The sequence below is a fragment of the Ursus maritimus genome, unplaced genomic scaffold (genome assembly GCF_017311325.1).
Source record: "Ursus maritimus isolate PB19 unplaced genomic scaffold, ASM1731132v1 scaffold_20, whole genome shotgun sequence".
In the NCBI taxonomy this organism is placed as follows: Eukaryota; Metazoa; Chordata; class Mammalia; order Carnivora; family Ursidae; genus Ursus; species Ursus maritimus.
The window spans coordinates 23,620,319-23,645,760 of NW_024424453.1; the positions used below are offsets into that span (position 1 = coordinate 23,620,319).

Consider the following 25,442-nt stretch of genomic DNA (forward strand, 5'->3'; position numbering starts at 1 on the left):
TGCCCAGCGGCCCCGCTCCGCACAGCCCCAGCGAAGCAGCCCAGGGCTGGCGGTGCTAGCGTGCAGGACAGCACAGGGTGGCGTGTTCACACGACAAAATGCTGCACAGCGATGAAAACGCACAGCAGGCGATTACGCTCAGCGGCAGGACGCAGCCTGTTCAGACTCGAGAGCGTGTACGTGTGAGTCCATGTCTACCAAATTTTAGAACGAGCAAAACAAAACCATGTTGCTTTAGGGATGTGTGCATGGGTGTTACAACTCTAAAAATCAAAGTCCTGACTGTCACCAAGTCACAATGGTGGTCTTCTCCCTGGGCGAGCTTCGCCACTGGGGTGATTTTGCCCCCCACCAAGAGAGATTTGACAGCGTCTGGAGAAGAATTTGATTGTCGCAAATATGGTGGGTAGGAGTGTGCTACTGGCCAGGACGCTGTTGAATACCCACAAGGCACAAGACAGCCCCCCACACACTGCCCTGAGAATTATCCTGCCCCAAGTGTCCCAGCGCTGCTCCTAAGACACCCTAGTCCAAGGGATAAGGGGTGGCTGCTCACACAGGGTTTCTCAGATCCTGGCGATGTACAAGGGTGGTCACTTTGTATATATCCTATAAACTCTACATGAATGTTTTAGACACTCCAAAAACTAGTATAGAGTGTGCGGTTGGGTGTTTGGGGGGTCAGCAGGGAGGCTGCTTCCGCCACCCGCACCTGCACCCCAGATTCTCCTGCCAGGGTCAGAGCCTCTGTTTTGTTTCACCAGATTGTGTGCTCTGTCCGCTGGGATCCCCTCAAGCAAGAGGCGGCACATTCGAATTAGGAGAATTTGAAGGGGGTTTAACCAACGGATGGCTCAGTGTGGGCAGGTGTAGGGCGCTTTGGGACAATGCAGACTCAGAAACGGTGGGAAGATGGGAGGGGTACCAGAACCCAGAAGGGAGAGCCATCCAGACAGGGCTGCCTTGAGGGGGTTATGTCCTTCAGTCCAGGGGCATGGGCGGCCTGCAGCAACACCCTGTCCTCTGCCCTCGGATCTCCTGCTGGTGCCTGCTGCTGGTGATTCTGACGGGAAGATCACAGGGCACCATCCACACAGTCCACTCCAGTCAGCCTCTCGGACACAGAGCAGGAAGGAGGGTGGGGGAGCAAACAGAGATACCCAGCACAGGCGGCTGTGAAGGGGGTATAATCCGAAGGGGGCTCCACGTGGGGGCTCTCTCTGGTGATGGGTCCTTGCCTCATATCTGAGGGTCTTGTCAAGACTCTGCCTCATGTCTGAGTGATATCCCTGCAGTCAACTTTATTGAGGTATAAAGCCACTCAGTAAAATACATCCATATTAAGTCTGTGTTTTGACGAGTCTTGACAATGTATATAACCCATGTAAGCACCCCACGATCAAGGTGGAGAACATTCTCACCTCTCTGAAGGACTCCAGGCCCCTTCCTAGTCGAGACTCCCTTCCACCTCAGGCTCTAAGCAACCACCGGTCTGTTTCCCATCATTATATATTCCACTTGGCTTTTCTAGAGATTCATATACATGGAAAAATAGAATAGGCACTCTTTTGTGCCTGATTTCTTTCCCTCTGCAGGATTTTGATGTTTATCCATGCTACTGTGCTCACCAGGTGTTCGCTGACGTCGACGCTGAGTTAGTATCCCATTGCACTAATATGTCAAAATGTATTTGTTCCTTCACTCGCTGATGGGCTTTGAGGTTGTTTTAGGCTTTTGCTATTATGAATAAAGCTTCTCTGAGGATTTGCATACAAGTCTTTGTGGAGATATCTGTTTTCCTTTGTCTCAGGGCAACACCTGTGGGTGGCGTCGCTGGACCATTGTGCGGGTGTTGCTCCCCTCTAGAAGGACCTGATGCACTGTTTTCTAAAGTGGCTCTATGTTTTCTCAGCCCACCAGCAAAGCAGCAGCGCTCTGGTTACCCCACACCCTCACCAGCACTTGGTATTGTCAGTCTCTTTAACTTCAGCCATCCTAGTGGGGGTGCAGTGATATCTCACTGTGATTTAATCTGAATTTCTGACAAATGACACTCAGCGCTCTTCCACGTGCCTGGCTGGCCATTCAGATGTCTTCTTTTGGGAAGTAGCTATTCTAATCCTTTGCCCTTTTTTAGTTGTTAGTATCCTTTTTATTGAATATAGTATCTGCCAGTCTGTGGCTTGCCTTTCTGCTCCTTTCTTTTTATTATGTTCAGTTAGCCAACATATAGTACATCATTAGTTTTTGATGTAGTGTTCACCGATCCATTAGTTGTGTATAACACAACTTTCTTTCTGTTTAACAACACATTTGCGAGGTCAGAAGTTTATGATTTCTCATTAAGTCCCTCTTAAACTCAACTATTCTGCTTCTCCCCTCTGCTTAAAACAGACACACACAAGGTGCTGCACTGGGGGCCCCTGCCTGGGCCCCCCGCCCCAGTCCTCCTGGGTGCCAGGTCTCAGACCATGGTGCTCCTCATGGGCATCTCCTCACTGAGTCCTCGCAACCACCTGGACCTGGAGTCTTTCTCCCCACTGCACAGGTGGGGACGCAGGTATGAACAGGTGTCTCCATCAGGAGAGGGAAAGCATCTTCTCGGCAGAGCCCATTTCACAGAAGCACTGTTAACCATGAATTATAGAACTGAAAAGAGGTAGTGACACCAGGAATATGTGAAGAATTCCTACACCTCAATACTAAGATAGCAATCCAGTTCTTTTAAATAGGCAAATGGTTTCAATAGACACTTTCAGAAAATATAGGATGAGAGTGGCCTAGTGTCCTGAGACATACGGGCTGTCTGAGCCAGGGAACCAGAAAAGCAGAGTCCAGGAAGCTATGCAATCTTGCTTCTCTCCTAGACACAGTGCCTCTTCTTCACCTGAAGTCTTCCCAAGGCCAGGCCTTTAAGATCCCAGATGGTTCACCTCCCAAGCTGATTTGCAGCTTTCTTCTGAAACCAGCCTCTTTGTTGTAATGACCATAAGCCAGCCACCACTCACTTTACCTCTGAGTCCCTTTTTCTCAGAAGTTTGCAGAGAATGGGGCCGCACCCCAGACTCAAGGGTGTCAGGAAGAGTGATGAGATGGAGAATATGGGTCGCTCTTCCCTGGCCCTGCCAACCCCCCCGCCCCCGCCATCTCCAGGCAGATCCAGGCTGGGACCTATGACCCTGCCACTCCCCCCAAATCGCTCTAATCCTCCTCTTCTTATCTTCCCCTGGGTGTACAACTGCCGAGCTGGGGTTCTCCACACGTGGAATTCCTCCATGCCAGCCTCCCACTGGGAAGCCCTTGTACCCCCAAGTTCTCAGTCCCCCTGACCATCACCTTTCCTCTGTGATGAGGTTATGTCCAGTCTGATCTCTGGGCAGTGATACAGTGGGGGATTAGGGGCTCCAACTTTGGGCTCACGCAGCCATGGGTTCAAATCCTAACTGTGCCACAAGCTAGCTGGGTGAAGTTGGTCACGGCACTCAGTCTCTGTGCTTCATTGTGCTCTCTGTCAAACTGAGAGGCACTAGTATGCCCACCCCCAAGGCCTGGTAGGAGGACTGCATGAGGCTTAGCATGACAGCTCTGGCATGATGCCAGGCGTATGGCGGGTGCTCAAGGAAGGTTCCTGTTGTAGAGTTAGCTTCAGATTTGGGGCTTCCAGGATCTCCTCTGGTCCTCCGCCCACCTCCAGGGAACAAGCACCATCTGTTTTTTTTCTACCTAGCTCCTATAGGGATGACCCTCCCCATCCAGCCCTGCCAGACTCTGATTCCCTGGTCTAGCCCAAGTGGCTGTGCTCTGGCTTTGGACATGAGTAGTCACTAATCCACCTCAGATACCTTGGGTCCAGGGCTCGTCCAGGTGCCCAACTGGTCAGCAGCACATGGACAGCAGCTCCCCACCCCCAAACCCATGACTAGTGGGGCTGTCAGCCTGCAGTCCCAGCTGGCTCCCTCAACATTCTGCTCCAGCATCCATGGGCAGCGGGACGTCTGCCTTTTCTGCTTTGATCAGGACGGGGGGGTACTCAGTGGTTGGTTTGGGACCATCTCTGTGATGCATTTTGACAGCCTTGGCCAAGCAAGCATATGCTTTAAATCCTCACGAGAAAGGGTCTTTTTAAGTGGAGAGGGCGCCCACAGCAGCCTTCAAAGGGCTCTCTGGACAAATTAGGGTGTATGAAGAAGACCCCTGGCTCTGGATCACCCTGGTGCCCCATATGCAAGTTCAATGTGGCTCAAAGGAGAAGACTCTTGACCTGTCCTTCAATCTGAATGGTGACAGTGGAGTCCAGTCACAGCCTAGCTCTGTCTCCCCTCCACAGAGTTCAACATCCTGAACCATTTCTCCAGGTTTCCCAGGCCTGGCCTCCTGACAGTCCCTCTGCCCTGGCCCCCTTGGCTCTCTATTGTAAACTGCCTCAAGCAGAAGCTACATTCCTTCTAATGGCTGCAGAAGGAGGTAGATAATTTGTACCTGACGCACCTGGAAAAACTTAATGAGACTTCAGTTCGGTACTTCTGAAAGATCAATGATATCCCGCCACGAGGACTTACAAAGTAGACAGCACATTCCAAACAAAAAGATTTCTGCCTTTTACTCGTCTTTTGTGACTAGCCTCCCTGTTCCAGTCAATAGGAACACGTCATCTCAATGCAACTGCCACCACAGGGTCACAGCTCTCTGGCTGACAGCAGGGTCAGCCTTTCCCCCGAAGGTGCTCACAGTCAGGCTGAGCCTCCAGGAAGGCAGGGAAGGAACCTTCCCTGGAGCTGGCGTGTCCTTCTGTGTTTAATTTTCCCATAAGTCAGCTCTGATTAAGGGGGACGGCCTCATGTTTCGTGTATTCAGAGTCGAGTTCTGAGAGCACCTTGCGAGGGCGGGGGAGGCCCCCTGGCTGGCGGGTGGGGGCGGAGGGGTAGCTGCTCACCAGGTCACCCCCAGCACACATGTCTGCTACCTATCAGAGCTCATTGTGGGAATGATCTGCCGGACGCTGAGATCATCTGACAGTCTCCTCCTAATGAGACCCAGGGCTGCCTCCAAGCTTGCGTGGGGAGGCCGGATCGAGAAGAACCCCAACCCCCTGGAGAAACGTCTCTCAGGGAAGAAAGATATTCCCTTCTAAGCCTGCTGTGCTGTGTGAAATGGGCGAGCCCAGAACTTGAGAGAAGCAGATAACTTCATGTGCACTCACCACCTAGCACAGCTGCCGTCAGGTCTCTTCAGGTGAACACAGGAACTTCCAGTATGCACTCATGCCACCGGCTTCTCTGTCACTGGTTCACTGCTGATGGCTTCGCGCAGGTGCAGGAGGAGGCACCGTTCTGTTCTCACCTCCAAGAACTTGCAGCCCTCCGAGGGAGACATGACCGATGCCCACTGGACAAGGAGGGTCAGTGTGCCCCACAGCAAAGGGAGAGCTCTGTGCGCAGGAGTACACGTCCAACAGCATACCTCAGATGAGGCATTCCCCCGCTGAGGACGCTCTAGTGTGTCCCGTATCACCTGGGAAAAATGCCCAGACTCCTCTCCAAGCACTCTCATCCCTGCCCAGCCAGGCTCCAGCCAGGGCAATTTTCTTTTGTTCTTCAAATGCTACGGACAACCCCCAAGCCTGGCCCTTGCTGTTCCTATGCCTGGAATTCCCTTCCCCCAGATCGTCAGGCGGCTGGAGCATCTCACACTGAAGTTTCAACCCAACCACCTTCCCCTCAGAGAGCCCTTACCAAACCACCCAGGACACACGGGGCTCTCTCTCCAGGCACTCCTGGTGGCACCCACTTGTTACCATGACCCTACCACAGTGTCCTTCTTGTTGACTGATCGACTGAGACTCTCCCATGCTTCCCACTGGAATGTAGCTCCATGAGAGCAGGGACCTCGTCAGTCTTGTTCTCCAGTGTCTCCCAGAATGTGAGGACCTTTGAGGAGTCTGGCGGAGGAGACTCATTGAGTATTTTTAAATAGGTGGTGGGAGAAGGAAGAAGGAATCTACGCACAGCAGCCGCTTTGAAATGCTGCTGGCATCCCACACCAGCAGCCACGGTGGGGCGCACTAATGACACCCCCCACTGCTAGCACGCAGAGTGGGCCTCAGCTCCCCTATGGGTAAAACAACAGCACTGCAGTGAGGACGAACTGTGCACTGCTCAGTGCAGAGCAAGTGTGCCACGTGGTAAGCACCCCAGCACATGCAGCTCCAGCCCTATCACCACCATCATCATCATCTACAGGGCAGCTCAGCTGTGATCCACCCTAATCCTCTTTTTGTCTCCTCTTAGCTTTTGCCTCAGGAGGCTTCCTGCCCTGGCTCTGCTCCTTGCCTGGCCTTACTTGAACCACCGGCAAACATTGTTGGCTTTCTGGCCTAAACACATCACAACCTTTCTAAGAGACCCTCGATTATCTGATAACAGATGTCTTGATCTAGGGCAGGTGGGTGTAGAACCTAGTCTGGGGTGTGGGTGTATGAGCCCCCTACCCTGGTCAGGAAGTCTTCCTACCAGAAAAGAGAGGCCTATGAGCTAAATTTGAATATACTTGTATGAGAAAGTGATGTCTGGAGTTACGGCAGCTGTATTGTGACTGTGAGGCAACATGCATGGGGGCCAAAATGCTGATGTGCTAAGGATAGGAAAATAACTGGAAAGAGCCTTGGTACTTGATGACATCTTAAAGCCACTGCACTAACTCTGGAGCCACTTTTCTTCAGTCTTCCTGTTAAGTATCTGTCTTTTCTAAGTCCCCCTTAGTTCAGTTGCTACTTGCAGCCAAAAGCTAAGATAGTAAATGTGGTTTCAGGCTACAAAGCTTAGATCTGTCACTCCTTCTGGCAATGTGCACTCCAGCTGGCCAGGTCCCCTCCCTGTGGGATACCAACTAAGCTGGGCTGCTGGAGAGCACATCCTCACCCTCGCTTCTCTCCCCCACAAAAGGGATGCACACTGGAGCATACACAGGGACTGGGATGGAAGAGGAAGGGGGTACAGCAAGAACTTTCCCATTTGAAGGGAGGAAGAAGTGGGCTATAACGGTCTTCAAAGACCTCTGGTTCTGGGTATTTCAAATAATAAATGATAATAGTACTTAAGATGATAAATGGTACATTATCTGAGAAAGAGAAAAGATTTCTCACATGTGAGATACTGTGCCCTCAGCATAAAGTTACGGCCAAACCTGACATTCATCTTGTTTTCACGATCAAAAATTTCATACACTGGACTAAGCCCCAAACTAAAACTTCCTTTCCTTTTTTTTTAAATTTTATTTTATTATGCTATGTTAGTCACCATACAGTATTTTCTATAAATTATCTCCTCTATCAGGATAGTGGAGGGAAGCAGACGGCCACTGAGTTTAACGATGAAAGGAATCCCAGTCCCTTTCAGGTAAATATTCCGTCTTTCTCCTGCTTTCCTCTTTTTCTTACCAAAACAGCATCTAAGAGTAGGGGAAGCTTATGTGGCCCTTTTTTGGTGGGGGAGGGGTCTCAGGAAAGTGAGAGACAAGCTTTGGAATTGTTCCCTCAACTCCTGACGTCCTCTGATGGTGCTCGGGGCTGAGAACTCGTGGACTTTCCTTCAGCATGGCCTGTGCCCACTGGGATCCCCCACCTCAGCACCCAGTCCCATCCTCAGTGATACTGCACGCCCTGTGTCTCAGCCTCCCCCATCCTGGTCTCTACTCTGGGTCCCCCAGCCGTTCTGCTCCCTTCTTCCTATATCTCCCAGTGGGAACTTGTGGACAATTCGAGATTCCTCTAGAGAAAGACCAAAGAAGACCGTCCACTATTCCCAGAGTTCCCTGTCCAGCCACTGCTGACTGTCCTCTGGGCAGTGGCACCATGTTGGAGGCAGGACTTCTCTAACAGGGATTAAAATGTTCCGTCTACCTCCACGCAAACCATAAATAAGCCCTGAAACCGGAAATACCCCCAGACTTCTCTGCATCTTCTCATACCACATCTTTCTTGGGTTTCATGGTGGGGAGGGCTTGTAGGGGAAGCTGGAAGACACACTCAGGACCACTTCCCCTGCCTTTTTTCTCTTTCCTTCTTCCTTCCAAGACTTGAGAGAGGTTTTCCTCTCCCTTGGAGCATGACAGACTCCTCTGGGCATCTCCTCCGTCCCTGCCCTAGGGAGCACCGTCTTCTAGGCCCCTGCCCTAGAACACAAACGCCATGGCTTTGCCTGCATGGGTAGGTGGGATTTCAGAGCAAAAAGCCAGCTTATTCACTTTAGAACGTATGTTCAGAGGCATTTTAAAATAGTATGCCGGTTACATTCACATTTGCACTCTGCGAGGACCTGCTCAGTTGCAGCTCTTTGACTAGGATTTATTTCCACACGCGAGGCCCCACCACTGCGTTTGTTCAGCAGATGACACCGGCTCATTGCCTCCCTTCCCTCTCCGTTTTGGCCAGCCAGCCTTCTGCTGGGCCTCCGGGCTGTGGTGTTTCCACGACGTTGGAGCACCCAGGTTGGGTCCAGCCATCGTGCACACAGGCCAGGGTGGGGCTGCCCTGGGGGTACGATCAACATGGCTGGACTAGATAAGCAAGGCTTCCTGGAGGAGGTAGGCCTGGAACTCAGCCTCTACAAGTGGATACGAACCAGACGGAGGAAAGGAAGGGGAAGACCAGCTCAATGACTCAGAGGCAGGATGAGCTTCGTGAGAACATGCACTTGCCCTGGGGTCTCCCTAGTGAACCCTTACTTGACCTTCGAGACTCAGACACAAAGCTCTCCAAAGTTCTGTCAACATTGCTGACACATACTCTGTGCCAACAGTGGGAAACACAAGGGTCCTCCTTGATCAGAGGCACTGCCCCCCCACCATCTTAGACCTGGCAGCCCCCCAGGAGGACTCTCAGCTTCAGTCACTGGAAATCAGACCCAACCTAGTCCTGATTCATGTTTCCACATTCAGCAGTCTGCTGCATGGACTTGCCAAGCCTCTTAACCTCTCTGGGCCAGTTTCCTTATTCATAATGCACCCCTTGCAAGGGTATAAGGATTGCATACATTCATGCACATAACACATTTAGCATATAAGACGTGCTCAGCTAATGGCAGCTATTACTCTATTTCTTCACACCTCATCATTAAGCAGGTCCTACTTTTGTGGGAAGCTCATCTTTTTTCCCTGTGGGTCTATATGAGTCTGTGCCAGGCTCCTGGAAGCCATGGCCAAGTAGGTCATAAAGGAGTGTGTCTGCCTCACAGAGGCCTTGTGCATCCCAGGGCTCCAGGCTCTGCACCCCTATTAGGGCTCCCCAGGCTCACTCTGCTCTGGTCCCCTGCGATGTACAGCAGAGAGCCCTGGGAACACAAGGCCCCCTCTCATCTCCTGGAAACCTCTTCTGTCCTAAGTTCCTTCCCACTCTTCTCTGTCTTGTCTTCCATCCCTGCCCACCAACACACTCAAATGCACACACAGGCTCACACACACAGTCACATGCACATGTGGTCTCATACACATGCACAGATACACATGGCCACAGGCTCACCCCTGCAAAGAACGACCCTCCAGAACTCACTGAGGTCTGATCATGCTACAATGCCTAACACAGAGTGAAAAGCTAGGTTTAAATGGCACTGGGAGAGGAGAGGCCAGTCCCCTCACCTGATGAGATGGGCCCAAGCCAGTGGCAGCCCAGAGGAGGGCAGTGACCCTGTGTGAGGTGGCCTGCAGACAGAAGAGCACAGGCACTAGGGACGCCGGCTCCTCAGTCATACAGATGCGACATTCAGATGGCTGCCATCGCTTCCTAGCTGGGTGACCTCTGGCCAGTTCCTTAACCTCCCGGAGTTTCCACTGTCTCATCAGAGAAACGAAGACACTGGGACCCACCTCTTGGAGGGGTTGGGGAGTTAACCCAGAAGCACTGAGTAAGCAGGACAGCTTTTTATTATCATGGTCAGGCGCTTGGAGACCAGGACATAAACGGAGGCCAGAGGAGCCCAGGCGGGCTGTGCACGGGTTGGGGGGGATGCCGCACTGGCCTCGCAGGGGGTCAGGCAGTTGGTGGAAACAGCGTGGGCATGGGGAATGGAACTTACACATACGCAGTCCTGGTTGGCAGAGGGTCCGTCCCGCAGGTTGGAGGGCATTCAGAGGACACCCTGAGCCCTAATAGGGTGAATCCTATTTGAAATCCACTTAGCCCAAACTCCGCTGGAACTAGTTTGAGAACCTCGGTAACAGTGAGCGTCCTCGGGCATGTTTCAAGGAGCAGCAATCTGCCGGCAAGGCAGTTCAGGCCCAGGCCCCGGGACCCAGCCCTACCGAAAGGCCCAACACTGCCCAAATCACAGTGGAATACAGAACAACAGGCTCTTTGGAATCAACAAACCCAGTTTTGATCCCAGCTCCCTGATAACAGGCCACAAGACCTCAGACAAGACAATCCACCTTCTCTGTGGGATGGGCAAACAGCAGGTGCTCAATGATGGTTGTCAGCAACTGCGACTCGGGTACCGGCCCACCTCCCAGTTCTGTTTCCTGCCCGAGCTTACACCCCCTCTCTCAGGATCCAGGCCCACGTGGTCACTGTCCATGATGTTCCTCCCCTCCATGTGAATGCTAACGTTCCTCTCCTCTCTGGAAGAATTCAAAGGGCCCTGGAAACTTGTTTATTAGGAAAAGCTGTGGGAGTCTGTCCTGCTTGGTGGAGGCGCTGACCTCTCCCATCCTTCCTGCATATTTCTCCCCAGCGACATCTTTTCATGTTCCCTGGCTCACTTGGGTGAGTCACAGATCTGTAAATCCCGACCACAGAAAGCTTGGCAAAGTATGTTAGGTGTTTATTGGAAAGGGAAGGAGGCAAATGATCAAAACACTGGCTGTGGCTCTGGTCTCTGAGATTTGCAAGAGTGAGTTTTAAAATCTATGTTTGAAGCATCTGAACAGATTCATGGAGCACTCTTTTTTTTTTTTTTTTAAACCACAATGAAAATAAGATTGTATATACTCCTCGGTTGCAGCCAAATCCCTAGGCTGCCTTTGTAGGGTACCAGACAACCGAATAAAAACTGAGAAATGCAAACCAGTGTTCAGCTTCCCTACTGATACAGGACCCTGTGTGGACACAGCCCTGCCAATGTAAACACAACCTGTAGTTTTCTTATACACCCACGTTGATTCCTGCCTGCCTCTGTGCCTTTGTACACGCTGTTCCCACTGTCTGCAACTCTGTTCCACTCACTTCAGGGAGCATTTGCTGTTACTCTATGCCAGGCCCTGGGCTAGGCACTAGGACACAGAGATGAGTCAGACATAGTTTCCAACCTCCAGAATTAGTGAGGCAAAGAGGCGAAGAGAGGAGGAGGCCCAGCTGGGTCTTGAAGGATGAGGAGAAGTTCTCCAAACTGACAAAGAAGGGAAGACCCTTCCCATGTGAGCACATCTACCCATCTTTGAAGACCCAGCTTCTGTTTCCTCCTCTGGGAATAGCCCCACCTTGTCGAGCTGGTGATCCCGTCTCTGTCCACACTGCACCAGGTACCCTCCCTCCCTTCCCCACCCCCATCTCAAGACTCATTTCCTGGGTTACGTATCTGCCTGGTGGTCTAGGCTGGGTGTTTCTGACAGTGGACATGACTTCCTCTCTGCGTCTCCAGTGCCAGCTCTGGACTGCTGCACGGTGGCTTCAGCAGGGGCCGAGCTTCCCCGGCAGCAGCAGGCAGGGACCGAAGCAACCCCAGGGCACGAGGAGAATGCTGACTGCTGCTCTGTCAGGGAACCCAAACCTGAACCCCACCTGCCAGCCCCTGTTGCTCCAAGCATCTGAGCCCTGGAGGGGTCTGGGTGGGATTAACCCCTGGATCCCAGCCTCATTCCAGCATCCTGGTTTGGTGGTGGTAGTGGGGGGGCCCTATTCAATCAAGGAAGAAATATGCTTTGAAATGAAAACGCTTCTCTTTCTGATCTGCCTGGCTCTTGGTTCTCCTGCCTTCTTAGTATGCATGAATTCAGCCCCCATTTCAAGACTTCCCCTCAGCATCTTCTCCAGGCTGACGGGGCTGGAGCGGGCTCCCTCTCCACACCCCCCTCCAGGCCTCTCCCAAGACAAATTGCTTACATCTGTCAAGGCTTTTCTGATTAATAGAGGAATACGCCATGGGGTGTCATCAGGGGTTCAGAGGCTTTTGATCAAAGGGGGAGGGGGGCCAGGCCACACATCCCTGTTGGTTCATTTATCAGGTCAGTTCGGCACCTTTCCTCCTGAGTGCCCCTGGCAAAGGCGCACCCAACAGCCCACCATCAGCTCCCACGCCCCCACCCCCCAGGGAGGGGAGCAGGGAGGAAATGCCAGTAAGGGGACAGTGGGGAGCCAGGAGCAAAGATCCAGGAAGAGGAGCAAGTTCAGGAGCCTGGCCAGACACAGGTCCTCGAGGCAAGAGGCCTCAAGTGCTTTTCATTTCTGGCCAGCCGCTGGGATGAGCATCTCCCAGGCAATTCCTCAAGGTAGGAATACAAGGAGGGAGTGAGGGAAGAAGGGAGGGAGGGAGGGAGGGAGGGAGGGAGGGAGGATAGGAAGAGCTGGTGAATGAATGAGTACATCAGAGAGAATGGGGGAGGGAGAGGGTCTCAGAAAAAACAAATAACGGAGAGAAGCAATGGTTGAATTAATGAGTCCCTAAGTATCTGAATGGGCGAAGGAATTAATGCTTCACAATAGTCATTACAAAAGCTGTATTTTATAGCATGGATTCATCTTGCATTCTTTCTTCCACTCAGCCGTAGGTTGGTGTTGACAGGGCACAGCTCTCAGCTCAGAGGAGCAACACTAAGGGAACTTTGAGGGAATTCGGCCTCAGCCCCATGCCAGCCCCTCCCTGTTCATGTTGCTAATGGCCCCTGTGAGCTGGGCGAGCTCAGATGAGGCCTGGGGTGGCTGGGCCCTGGCGCAGGGCAGGGCCAGCACAGGAACCCCGCCCACCCCCCAGCCCAGGCCTCCTCCTGCACAGCCAGGTCCCAGAGGAGCAGCTGGTGTCCATCTTAGCTTTGCGTGTCCTCAGGCCATGAGGTCACTGCCCACTGTGCTCCCCGAAGCTCCCCTCTGCCAGGGACACTGCAGTGGGAACTCCAGAGAGCCATGTAGGGTAAGGCTTCAGTTGGTCTTGGAGGCTGCTAAATTAGGCTCTGAGGATTTAGATTAGCCTAATTTAATGACACGGATGGCTGGCTGGATTGAAGTTCCTTGCTACGATTTTTTTCTTTCAACTCGCTCAACAATTATTTCCCTCAAGTTGGTTGCAGATGCAGCCTGCCCAGGAATTATAATCCGTTCCTTACTGAGCAGCACGGAGACCAGGGAGATGCTGGCCATGTCTACACGCACACCACCCAGGCAGGGGGGATGGAGGGTGGGAAGGGCCATGGCTGTGTCTGTGTCACATGTCCTAACTTGGAAGAGAGGGCACAGAGTGTCTTGCTCGGCTGGGCTGGGCTGGGCGGGCTGGCTGTCCTGGGAGGCTGGCAGGCAAAAGACTCCATGAAGACATAGCTGGCTGGTTCCTGACGGGTGACTGTCTCTACCCCCCGCTCTCAGCCCAGAGGGAGCATCCCCACACAGGCACGTAACACACACAGGCACGCAGTCACAGAAGATACATATGGACACATCCGGGATTAGACACACATGGACACGCAGAGACATATGTCAGTAGACGTACCTAGAGAGGACATATGGACCAAACCACAGGACACTTACAGACACCCCAAGCCCACCTACTCTAATTCCCCACTGTCCTAAGTCTGGTCAGGGAGGCCCACGGGTGAGCAGGTCAGGGCATCACCACATCTCGGGGCTGTGACAGAGGGGGCTGTGCAGTCCTAAGAAGACTGGGAGCATCTCCAAGGTCCTCCCGGGGGCGGGGGGGGGGGGGGACACCTGAGGTGAGGGATGAGGTTGAAAATAGCAGGAAGGACAAACCCAAGAAAATTGGGGAGAAGCAATGTTCAGAGAAGGGTAGTTCATGCAGTGTGGCTGGACCATGAGGAGTGGCTGGGAGCATCTGAAGGAAGTCAGATCATTGATGCTGCTGTGATTCATATTAAGAACGCCTCCCCCGCCCCCCAGAGCAGGGCGCCATTTTGAAACTTCCCAATGCTAGCCCACTGCATTGGCTGTGGTTGCTGACCCTCCCCACCGGCGCCGGTCTCCAGTCCCTTCAGAAACTGGCCCTTCAGAATCCAGGAGGAGTCCCCACTGTTGTGGGGGGACCACTGCCTGGCACCTTGCCAGGGCCCAGAGCCTGGCTTGGGACCGGGTTTTGGAGCTGCCATCCTGATGCGCCCTGCCAGATACCAGGGCTGTGCCAGGTGCGAGGCCCCACGCTACGGGCAGTCACGCATGCACCGACTGAGAAAAGCCAGATCACTCCCTGACAGCCATTTCCCAGGGATTTCTCCCCACACTCTTCCCATTTTCCATCCTCCCCCTGGCTAACTCTTACTTGCCCTTCCAGGCCAAGATCAAGTGTCACCTCTTCCAAAAAGCCTTTCTGAGCCCTCATCCCTGTGGCCCCAGCAGAGACTGACAAACGTCTTCAGTGCTTCTCTCTATCCTGCCTTAGCAAGCAAGAGGATGGCTGTCTGCTAACTTAGAGATCTCCCCAGACACCCTGAGAGCGCTTCCACTCTGTGGGCCCTGCCTCCCCACAGAGCCTATGTATTAGCAATCTCCTGCTGCGTAACAAACTCTCCTGACAACCAGTGACTCAAAACAGCAACAGTTTCTTATTGTGTCCAGCACTGCCACAGGTCGGGAACTTACCACAGCACGGACATAGTACCCACAGCATGTGGGGCCTTAGCTAGAGTCTAGAGCCATCTGAAGGACCATGCACAATGGCTGGTGGTTGATGCTGCGTGCTGGCCAAGCACTAGCTGGGCCCCTCCACGTGGCCCAGGCTTCCTCTGGGTGGCTGGGTGGCTGGGTGCTCAGGGCCAGCATCCAAGAGGAGACAGAGAGTCAGACCAACAAACACAAGAGGAATCTGTATCGTTCTATGACCTAAAATTGTAAGTCATAGAGCATGACTTCCACTGCACTCTGTTGATCAAGGTAGCCACACACACCCTTCCAGACTGAAAGGGAATGAACATAGGTACTCACTTCTCAGTGGAAAGAGTGACAGTCACACTGTAAGAAAAGCACGTAGCGTGGAATAAATATGATGTGCGGCTACCCTTGAACAAGACGGTCTGCCAGTTACCAGCAGCTACTCAATGAAGGGCTGGTGAATGAATGAATGAATGAATGGCTCTTGTTCTACTGTCCATCTCTCCTCTGTCCTCACACAATTCTTCTCAGTTAAGACTCCAACCAACTCCAATAAGCACAAGTGGCAAGTCACTTGGACTCCTTGCCTGCCCACTCCCACCTGGAATTCCTTTCTGGCGGCCCCTCTTGTTCTGGAGGCCAAGGGGTCCTGAATCCCTTCCAGCTCCAGAGCTCCCTGAATTGCCCTGGAATTTCAGCGGTGCTCACTGTGGTTTCGGGGACAAGGACTGGCAAAGGGAACTAGAAAGGCTGCTGGTGCTGGCCGGGGGAGAGAATTTCCTTGCTGATCCGCAGACACGTTTTCAGGAAGCAGATCGATGGAACTAAAACACCAGGGGCATTACTTTACAAAAGTTTCAAGGTTTAAATAATGCTGTTCAATTATTTAATATTTTTAGAAGAAAAAATACTATTTGTATTAGCTGATTACATTTTTGAGCTCCAATTTTTGAACAATTTCTATGTGCTTCCATAGTGTTTTCTTTTTTTTTTTTTTTTAGGATTGAATTTATTTATTTGACAGAGGGGGAGAGAGAGGAGGAGAGAAGGAGCGCACAAGCAGGAGGAGTGGCAGGCAGAGGGAGAGGGAGAAGCAGGCTCCCCGCTGGGCAAGGGCTCCATCCCAGGACCCTGGGATCATGACCTGAGCAGAAGGCAGGAGCTTAACCGACTGAGCCCCCCAGGCGCCCCCACAGTGTTTCCTATTAAGAGCAGAATGCACTGAGGTCTTAAATAGCCAGGCTCTGTGCTAAGTGCTTTGTAAACAAACAAACAAAACAACAAAGTATGAACACTCACATTCTCCCTCCACTTGCCATGTTATGCTGCAGCTCAGCTAATCACTAGGGAAAGAACAGAAAAGCCCTTTGGTGAGTGAGGAGTTTTGCAGCAGGTGCAGGAGAATTGAGGGAAAAGGAGAGTGACTTTGGGAATCACTCTGGAGAGTTATAGAACGGCTCTCCTATAAGGTTCTTCAAGGCATGCATGAAGACTGACAAACTTTTTAAGTTACTTCTGGCTCTCGAACTGGGCTTTCTTGAATGTGACTCTGCACGGTCTGAGCCAGAGAGACACTGGAACTTCTAGCATTATATCTCGATCTTCACAACAAAAAAACGGAAGTTCTCATCATCTCCTTTAAACAGCTGAGTAAAATAAGACGCTGAGAGTCTAAACAATATGCCTAAGGCACAGCACTGAGAAGTGGCTCAGCCAGGACTAGAATCCACGTCTCTCTGCTCTGGAGACTGACCTCATAGCCACTATGTCGTCCTACCTCTTGTTTTGTTTGAAAGATTTTATTTATTTGTTTGAAAGAGAGTGAGACAGAAAGAGAGAGCACAAATAGGGAGAGAGGGAAAGGGAGAAGCAGGCTCCCCACTGAGCAGGGAGCCCGATGTCGAGCTTGATCCCAGGATACTGAGATCATGACCTGAGCTGAAGGAAGATGCTTAACTGACTGAGCCACCCAGGCGGCCCTGTCATACGGCCTCTTAATCTTTGCCGGTGATTGGAAGAGCATGGGCAGTTCACCAGAAAGGGATTCCGGTATGATTTTCCAGGTGGGAGTGCGTGGCAAGAAATTCAAGACAGATTTTTTTTCTCCTCTCCAGATGAGACCTGGGACTCTGCTTTTCCTTCTCAGCAGGAACANNCTCTCCTAGATTAAAACTTTCAAAGAACATATACCCCAAATAATCAAATTTTTAAAAAGGGAAAGAACTAAATAGATAATTTCCCCCCTAAAAAAGATATATGATTGGCCAAGAGGTACATGAAAAGGTGCTCAATACCACTAATAATTAGGAAAATGATCGTCCCTGTGAGAATGGCTGCCAAGAAAAAGACAAGATACAAGGGTTAGCAAGAACCCTCATGCACTACTGGTGGGAGTGCAAACTGGTGTAGCCACTACGGAAAACAGGATGGCGGTTCCTCAAAAATTTACAAATGGAACTACCAATATGATCCAGCAATTCCACTTCTGGAAACATAGCCAAAGGAAATGGAATCGCTATGTCGAAGAGATACCCGCACCCCACGCTCGCGGCAGCATTATTGACAACAGCTAAGCTACGGAAACCACTAGTGTCCGAGGACAAGTGGCTAGTGAAGCTGAGGTAGATACATACAATGGAATATTTTTCAGCCACAAACAAGAAGGAAATCCTACCATTTGCAAAAACAGAATGGACTTTGAGGGCATTATGCTCAGTGAAATAAGAAAAAGATAAATACTGTATGATCTCACATATGGAATCTTAAAAAAGGAAAAATCGAAGTCATAGAAAAGGAGATCAGACTTAGAAGGAGGCAGGAGCGCTGGGCGGGGCATTGCAGGGAAGTGGGCACAAGGGAAAAGCTTCTAGTTAGAAGATAAGTAAGTTAGAAGATAAGTTGTGGTAATGCACAACAAGACGACTATAGATGACTGTATGCTTTATGGTATATCAGAGAGTTGTTAAGAGTTCTCATCACAAAGAAAAAAGAATTTTTTTCTTTTACTTCTTTTTTTTGTATCTATATGAGATGACGAACATTAAATTTATTGTAATAATTTCACAATCTACGTAAGTCAACTCATTATGCTGTACACCTTAAATTTATACGGGGCTATATGTCAATTACATCTCAGTAATGGGAAAGGAAAAAAGAACACACACCCTCCTCCACTCCATTCAAGCTAGACCCCCGCCTGCAACAATTATGCTTAAAAAGGTCTCCTCCGTTACTCATGCTGTGCTTTCTCCCTGTGTGTCCTTACCTCTGTCTCACCAATCTAGCTCCTACCCCACTTTTAATAAAGGCCCAACTCAGGGGCAACTCATCTGTGGAGTCAACTATGAGCTCTCCAGCCTGCGGCGCATGGAAACACACGTTGGTCTTGTTACCTCCACCTGGGCTGTAACTCTTTGCACGCAGTCTCCACACTTGCTCTCTCCCTCTCCCTCCCTCCCCAGAGTGGCAGGCCCAAGCCCAAGCACCTCGTACGTGTCCACTCAGAACTTTGGATCAAAATGGGCACTGGAAGTAATCTGAGCCTTACAGGGAGCTCTTTAGAAAGTCAGATCTAATAAAACAAATGTCATGATTTCAAATTCAATCTCAGTTGTTCAGATGTTCTCAGCTCTTCCTTCTGTGTTTATTCTGTTCAACGGAAGTCTGGGGAATGTGTAAAATGAACTGGGCACATCTCCAGCAGACCCCAAGCTCGTCCATCAGTGCTTGTGTCCTCTTCCAGAGCCACACCCCTTCTCAATAAGTCACCACACACACACACACACACACACACCCCTACTGGTTCTAAGTCATGTTCCTCAAGGTCCCATTCTCAGCAGCAATCCCCCAATTCCAGCCTTACACACACAGGCCTCCCTCACCTCCCTTCATTCCTTGCCTTGAGTGCTTCCGCAAGTTACTGAGCCTCTCTGAGCATAGGTCACTGCACCTTACAACAGGGGTGGTAAGAATGCCTGATGAACAGTAAAGCCTAGTCCAAGAGTTGTGGCGTGAATGAGTGATCCAAAAACATGTACTCTGTAGGGTTGTTTTGAGAACTAGGGGAAGCACGATGATGTCTATGTGGAGTAGACAGTAAGCACTCAACACATAGTAGCTACTATCATCAAGTAGATGGAAGGACCGAAGCCCTGCACTGGTGAGTTTCCTTGCCACCGATGGCCAAAAGCTCTTACTCTTTTTACATAACCACATCTCTGTCTCATCTAAGCAGTATTAAGAAACAGTAACAAACAAAACGCAAAACCAAAATAACCAGCACCAAGTAACTCCGTAACTGTCCCGTGACCACGCACATGCCAGGCATAGCTGAGCGGGCCAGTCCAGCCACCACGGAGAGAGAAGTCTCGACGAGATCCAGCAAAGGAAACCTGAGACTGCCCCTGGGAGGGGGGGGGGGGGGGGGCAGACTCCAGCGTGGAGACCGAGGCAGCCAGGGTGAGCGGGGGGCAGCGTGGGGCCCATGTGCACATCTGCACAGCGCCAGAGCCGGAGGCACCGCTCTGGCCGTGAGTCTGTGGTGGGTGGAGAGGAGGCTCGGGAATGAGCATGAACAGGGATCACATGAACAGAGGAGAGCCATGGAGAGCTCAGATTTCCACCCAGCAGAGCCTCACTGTCAACACTGCCACGTGGAGAGTCGCTGCCCTGGCTCCTCAGTCCTCAGCACCCTGTGGCTCTTCTGGGGGCCAACTCCTCCTCTCCGCCCTGCCCCTGCTGTTCAGGGTGGATTCCCCCAGGCAGCAGACCAAGGGTGGGGGCAGGTCCCAGGCTGCTCCAGCTGTTCATCCGACTGACCCCCGTGTAGACATCGGAGTAGCTTCCAGGGCAGGGCGCGCCACAGCAAGGCAAGCACTCAAAAGACAGAAGAGGCAGCAGGACCTTTCGGAGTGCGCTCTGCTGAGGCCCACAGTCTCCTACGTGGAGGCTCTGTCCACTCATTCCCCAAGCCAGTGGCCTGTCTGGGGGGCAAGCCGTTCGGACCCTCAGTTCCAGAGGAGGTTGGTAACCAGGGGGAATTGTGGCTTGGATTTGGTGGACCCACCCCAGCCTGGAGCTTGGGACCCTGCTGGGCGTCCTGCACCACGTGGAAGGTTTCCCCGGCCTGCCCAGCTTTCTCTCTGGACTTCAAACCAGACCTGAACTCAGATTGCTTCTGGCCTGAAGGCTCTGCTCCTCCACACCCACGCAACGTGCAGCGCTTTCCATGGCAACATGGATTTTGTTTGGCTTTGCAGAAGGGATGAAAGGAAGCCCAAGTACAGGTCTGCTCCTTCCTGGGCCCTCCCCAAGCAACAGGCAAAGTCTGCTCAGCCGGCTGCAGGAAGGAGCCACCCCAACCCACCCAGGTGCACACTCCTCCCTCCAGGAGAGTGAGCTGGAGCACCCCCCTCCCCCCACACTGGGGCAGCAAGTCTTCTGGGTCAGTTCAGCGTGGTGCTTCTGAGGGTCCCTGAGCCCGCCCCTCCCTTGGGCCCTGTGGGAGCAGAGAAGGCTGGGGCTGCCCCTGCCCTTCACTGGAGGGTCTGGAGAGGCACCAACCCCCGGAATGTTCACGTCTCTATATTGTTATGGCTGGTTGGTTGGTTATTTTTTCCAACTATACGGGCAGAGCTAAATCTACAGAAAACCATACAGACAGAAAATTGCCAAGAGGAGCAATCAATATTATAGGATTTTCCTTCCAGTCTTTTTTCCCTTCATTCATTTTTGTCTTTCCAAATAACTGAGATGCTAAACTATTTATCATTCTGTCATTCTGTGCTCACCTTCCCCTGCCTCCACCTTTGGCTTAAACTTAAATCAGGAGGATTTCTCTTGTTCCATCAAACTCTCTTCGTAAACACCATTTTTAAAGGCCGTGTGGTCTTCCTTTCCTGGACTGAACCAGGGTTTATATGAGTATTCCCTTGGTTTGTTTGATTTGTGGTATTGCAAAAGTAATGACACGAAAAGCTTTGCCTGTATTTCAAAAGACTTCCCTGGGACAGATTCCTAGAAATGGCCCTGTGAGGTAAAGTGTAGGAACATTTTTAGGGTTCTTGGTCTCTGTTACCCAATCTTCTCTGGGAGGCCTGAACCAGTTTACACTTGATAAACGGAGAATTCACCACCGTGTGCTCCGTGCCAGTGGGAGAGGAGCTCTCAACCACAGACCTTGCTGTTCCGAATCCGGTTATCTTGCCACCACTATCAATTCTGGGGTTTCTAAGCACCAAACATTCCCCCGTCTACCCCGCCCCTCAAAGGCCATCTTCCCCACCAAAAAAAAAAAGGAAAAATTTAAACATCTTTGGAAAGAGCTCTGGGCCCAGAAGATTAGAAGGGCAGGTCTCAGAATCTCTGCTACCGGTGAACTGGGTGAACACAGGTCTTCCCCGGGCAGGTGGGCCCTAGAACTGGATACAAATGCCCCCAGCCTGGGGCAGAGGCTGGAGGGATAGGAGGCAGGGATCTGGACGAGGGTGTCAGATGGCCTCAGCTCCTATCCCAACTTTCCCACTAGCCAACAGCATGTTCTTGGGAACTTATTTAACTGTCCCAATCCTACAATCTGTAAAATGGGAATGAAGGAAATTAAATTACCTCTATCAAGTGATGATGAGGATTAAATAGAATTATATGTTGCAACACCGGAAAAAGGTTGCCTGACACCAAGTCAATAGTACACAAGAGGTCTGATGGATGGATCACTTTTGCTTCCTGTAGAGCGCAAACGCCAACACGATCAGAGGAGGTCCTCGGAGGCTGACACAGCCTGCAAGGAGAGACAGCAGATGCTCCCGGCCCACGGGGGTGCGAGTCATCCGGCCGTTCATGGCCCTACCCTGTCTCTGTCTGGCCCAGGTGGTGACCAGCACTGGCTCATCTGACATCTGAGCCCCAGCTCTGGCCGTGCAGCGCCCCTCAGGCAGGCAGCTCCGAAACATGACACGAAGCTTCCCCAGGAGGCGAGGTGAAGGCCGCTTCACCAGGTGGTTATCAAAGCCCCGGGCTGCACGGAGGCTTGGGAACATAATCTCCGGAAAGAGATTGTCTGAACTCACTCGCTGGGGGAACAAGGACACTGCACTCCGATAAGCCTGAGTAGCAGCCAAGAGAAACTGTACCTGCGGGCCTCGCTGACTCAGCATGCAGACATTTCCTCCGGGGCTCTGGTGAGCCAGGAGCCCGATCCTTGGCTCCAGGTGGCGGAGGCTGGCAGTGAGATCAGGACAGAATCCTCTCTCTGGGCTGAGGATGGAGAGAAGAGGCCATGATCAGAAATGTGCCCTGTGACCCGGGGCGAGCCACTGGGCCAAGCCAGAACTGCCCAGGATGAATGGGTGGTTGGCTCAGGGGACATCTAGGCTCTCAGGAGGAAGGGGTCACGGCTCTAGTCAACAGGTGTCCTCAGCGCCCCCAGTTAGCCCCATGGTGAGAGGAACCATTGATTCCAGGCCAGGATGTCATCCTAGAGGAGACTGCGTGGGAGAGCCCAGCAGCATTTCATAGATGTCAACCAGAAACCGAGGTTGAGAGTGGTCAGAAAATGTGCCTAGAAACGACAGAGTGAATTAGGGGCCAAGCAGTACGTGAACATAAACTCCATCTCATTCTTCTGGGAAGGGCTCAGACGCTTCACCAGCCTGTCACAAAAGAGGCGAGGAATCCCCGAGCCAGTTACTGACGCGCTGAACAGAGTCACCTACGGAAACCAATGACGCTATGAAATGACGCTATGTAACAGGAATGAAGCAACCGCAGTGGGGAGCGTCAGTCGGAGCTGCTAGAAGGTAGTTCCCTTTCCCTGATGGCTTGAAATTCAACATTCAGGCAATGGTCGTAATGTCCACATTCTGTTACCTATCCGGCACCCACTCCCTCTCTTTCTCTTTCAAAACAGAACCCTAATTCCGTTCAGATATTGATCCCCCTCGGGCCGGCCTCAGGGAGGCACAATAATCACCCTAAGCCCGTGGTCTCAAACCACACACCGAGGTGCCCCAAGGTGCGTCAGTGAATTCACTGTAGCACCAAGTGATATTTTGGTTTTTCAAGAGAAACACAGTGACATCTGTCAGAGTCACAAAAACTACTAGCAAGGGTACTTCGTGGTTTTAACATTAATGACCCCATATCTTTGTAAAGTCAGGTTTTCAGTGTTGCTATCATAAAAATCAAGTATTGCACAAAAATCAATGGAAGTAGGAAAAAAAGAATGGTGGGGTCCAGTCTACCTCCCACTCTGGAGAAGTTGTGTAGTGCCCAACAGACACACACATCCCTTTGATAAATGACTATAGTTAATTAAGGATACTATAAAAAGAAGATTTTTTTTCAATTTATGTGCATTATTTTTTTAATTACTACTAATTTTGTGCCTAACTAGTTTGTACCTAAATACTTAATAAGGAGAACTGTTAGATATTTCTTTTGGCCTAGGATGCCCTGAAAATTTCTGAGGCACTAAGGGTGCTGTCACCGAGGCAGTTTGGAAACCTCTGGCCTAAGCTAATAAGAACAAGGAACTTCCCTGATCCCTGTCCATGGTCCAGAGTGTGCCACTGTCCCTGTGAGACTGAGGATAGGGACAAATGTGCCATGGTTGGTCGATTCTCTCTCCTGCTGGCTGACAACAGAGTGGCACACAGACCCAAGGGCCACTGGTGGCCACCTTGACCTCAGGGAACCACCCCTAGCATGGCACCCACACTAAGGACAATGGAGCAGAGGGACAGGGAGCGGCTGGATCTGTGCACCCTGCCTCTGGGATGCCTTGTAGTGTGAAACAAGTCATTTCCTTATTGACTTAAGTAGTCTGAGTCATACATTCTGTCACTTGCAGCCCAAAGCATTCTAAGTTATAAACCAACTCGCGGTGATTCGGGCTGTTAGGAAGAGCTGGGGGGATGGGAGGAGCCAGCAGGAAGTCCGCCCTCAAGGAGGTGGGCAGGGGAGTCAGCAGGAGGCCATCTGGCTGGGGTCTATACAAAGCTCTCCCAGGACAGGGCCAGGAGGACTGGCTCTTCCCAGGGCGAGGGTGAAGGTGGTGGTCAGCACAGGAGTGTGCCAGGAGGACACTCCCCTGATGACACATCACCCAGGCCATCAGCTCTGCACCTAGCCCATTGCACCAGAGCTCACTGTCCCCATGTGTCCCCTTCACTCACGTGAGCTCCCTGTGGGCAAGAACTGAGCTCCCAAGGACCCATCTAGTTGGGCTCAGACACACTTAGTCTCATCAGTAACACCGAATCAACCAAATTCAAAGGACAATAAGAACAGATGGAGAACAGGGTGAGGAGAGAGAGAGGGCTTCCAGAGGAGGGCCCGACATGGGTACAAGCAGAGCTATTTACTGACATAGCAAGGGTCGTGGGCCTGGCTGCTGCTGGCGCTGGGCATCACCCCTTCCCCAGGGAGCTCACAGCCCAGGTGGGCAGGCAGGCTTCATGAAGGCTATACACGTGACTCCAAATCACGGGGAGAGCAGAGGATGCTCTGAAGCGGAAGAAGAGGGAGTCCTGCTGTAGACTGGTGGTCAGGGAAGGCATCCTGGAGGAGGTGACACCCAAGCTGACACGTGAAGGACAGTGAAGGACACGGAGGAGCCCGCTAGGCAGAGTGAGGGAAGAGCACTGCCGGCAGAGCGAAAAGTGAGCAAAGGCCCCGGGGGGCACCCACTCAGCACCTGGAGGAACGGAAAAAGCCAAAGCCAGAGCTGTAAGAGGTAAGGGCACATGTGCGTACACGCACACACACGTACACACACAAAGGCTAAATTTGAATTTCAGAGAGCAACAAATACTTCTTTAGTATGAATATGTCCCAAATCCATCATGAGACATACCTCTACTGAAAAAGTACTCATGGTTTCTCTGAAGTCCAAATTTAACTGGGCATACTCTGTTTTACCCAGGAACCCTCTTCCAGGCTCACTAGAGCAGAATGAACTAGATGGAAATGGCCTGAGAGAGATCAAAGGTGGGCCCCCGGGCAGGTCCTGCAGGGCCTGACAAGGGACGGCTGTTATTCTAAGCACAACGGGAAGCCAGAGATCAGCTTTAAGCAGAGCTGAGGCATCCGCAGAACCAGCAGGACATGGGCATGGACTCCGGACCCAGAGGAGCTGGGGTCTGGTCCCGGCTCTTCCACGGATAGCTGTGCAGTCTCGAGTGAGCTATTACACACTCATGCTTCAGTTTCCTTCTCTATAGAACAGGCATGAGGAAAGGGGTAATGCCACCCTCCCCGCGTTACTGCCTGAAAAGCACCTAGAAGACCATCCAATCAGCCTCTCCTATTGCTAGCACTGCTTTTTAACAGACCAGCCTGGCTGCTGTCTGAAATGGTGGAGCAGGGAGGCAGGAGACCAAGAGACCAGGCAGAGAGACCACTGAGGAGGCCGTTCCAGTCTTCCAGGAGACACGACAGTGACCACGGAGGTGAAGAGAGTGGCCGCAGCACGGCTGGAGCTGCCACGCTCAGGGAGGAGTGAAACCAGCCATCACAGTCCCCAGGCTGCTCAAGTCTTCTCTAGGTAGCAGAAGGCAGCTGCCCTTCCCTTCTGAAGGGGCCGGGTGGAATGCAGCAGCCCCACACAGATGCCGGGCCGGGGCGGGGGGGGGGGGGGGGGGGGGGG

General features: G+C 51.9%; 1 long non-coding RNA gene across 1 annotated transcript in view; it reads right to left on the bottom strand.

Annotated features, from left to right (window-relative positions):
* The window catches only part of LOC121104271, a 211,626-nt gene that overhangs the window by 2,299 nt on the left and 183,885 nt on the right, over positions 1-25,442 (bottom strand). Inside the window, exon 2 of the long non-coding RNA XR_005836560.1 lies at positions 21,928-22,051. This is a non-coding gene — a long non-coding RNA (uncharacterized LOC121104271). The remainder of the gene's footprint in view (positions 1-21,927; positions 22,052-25,442) is intronic.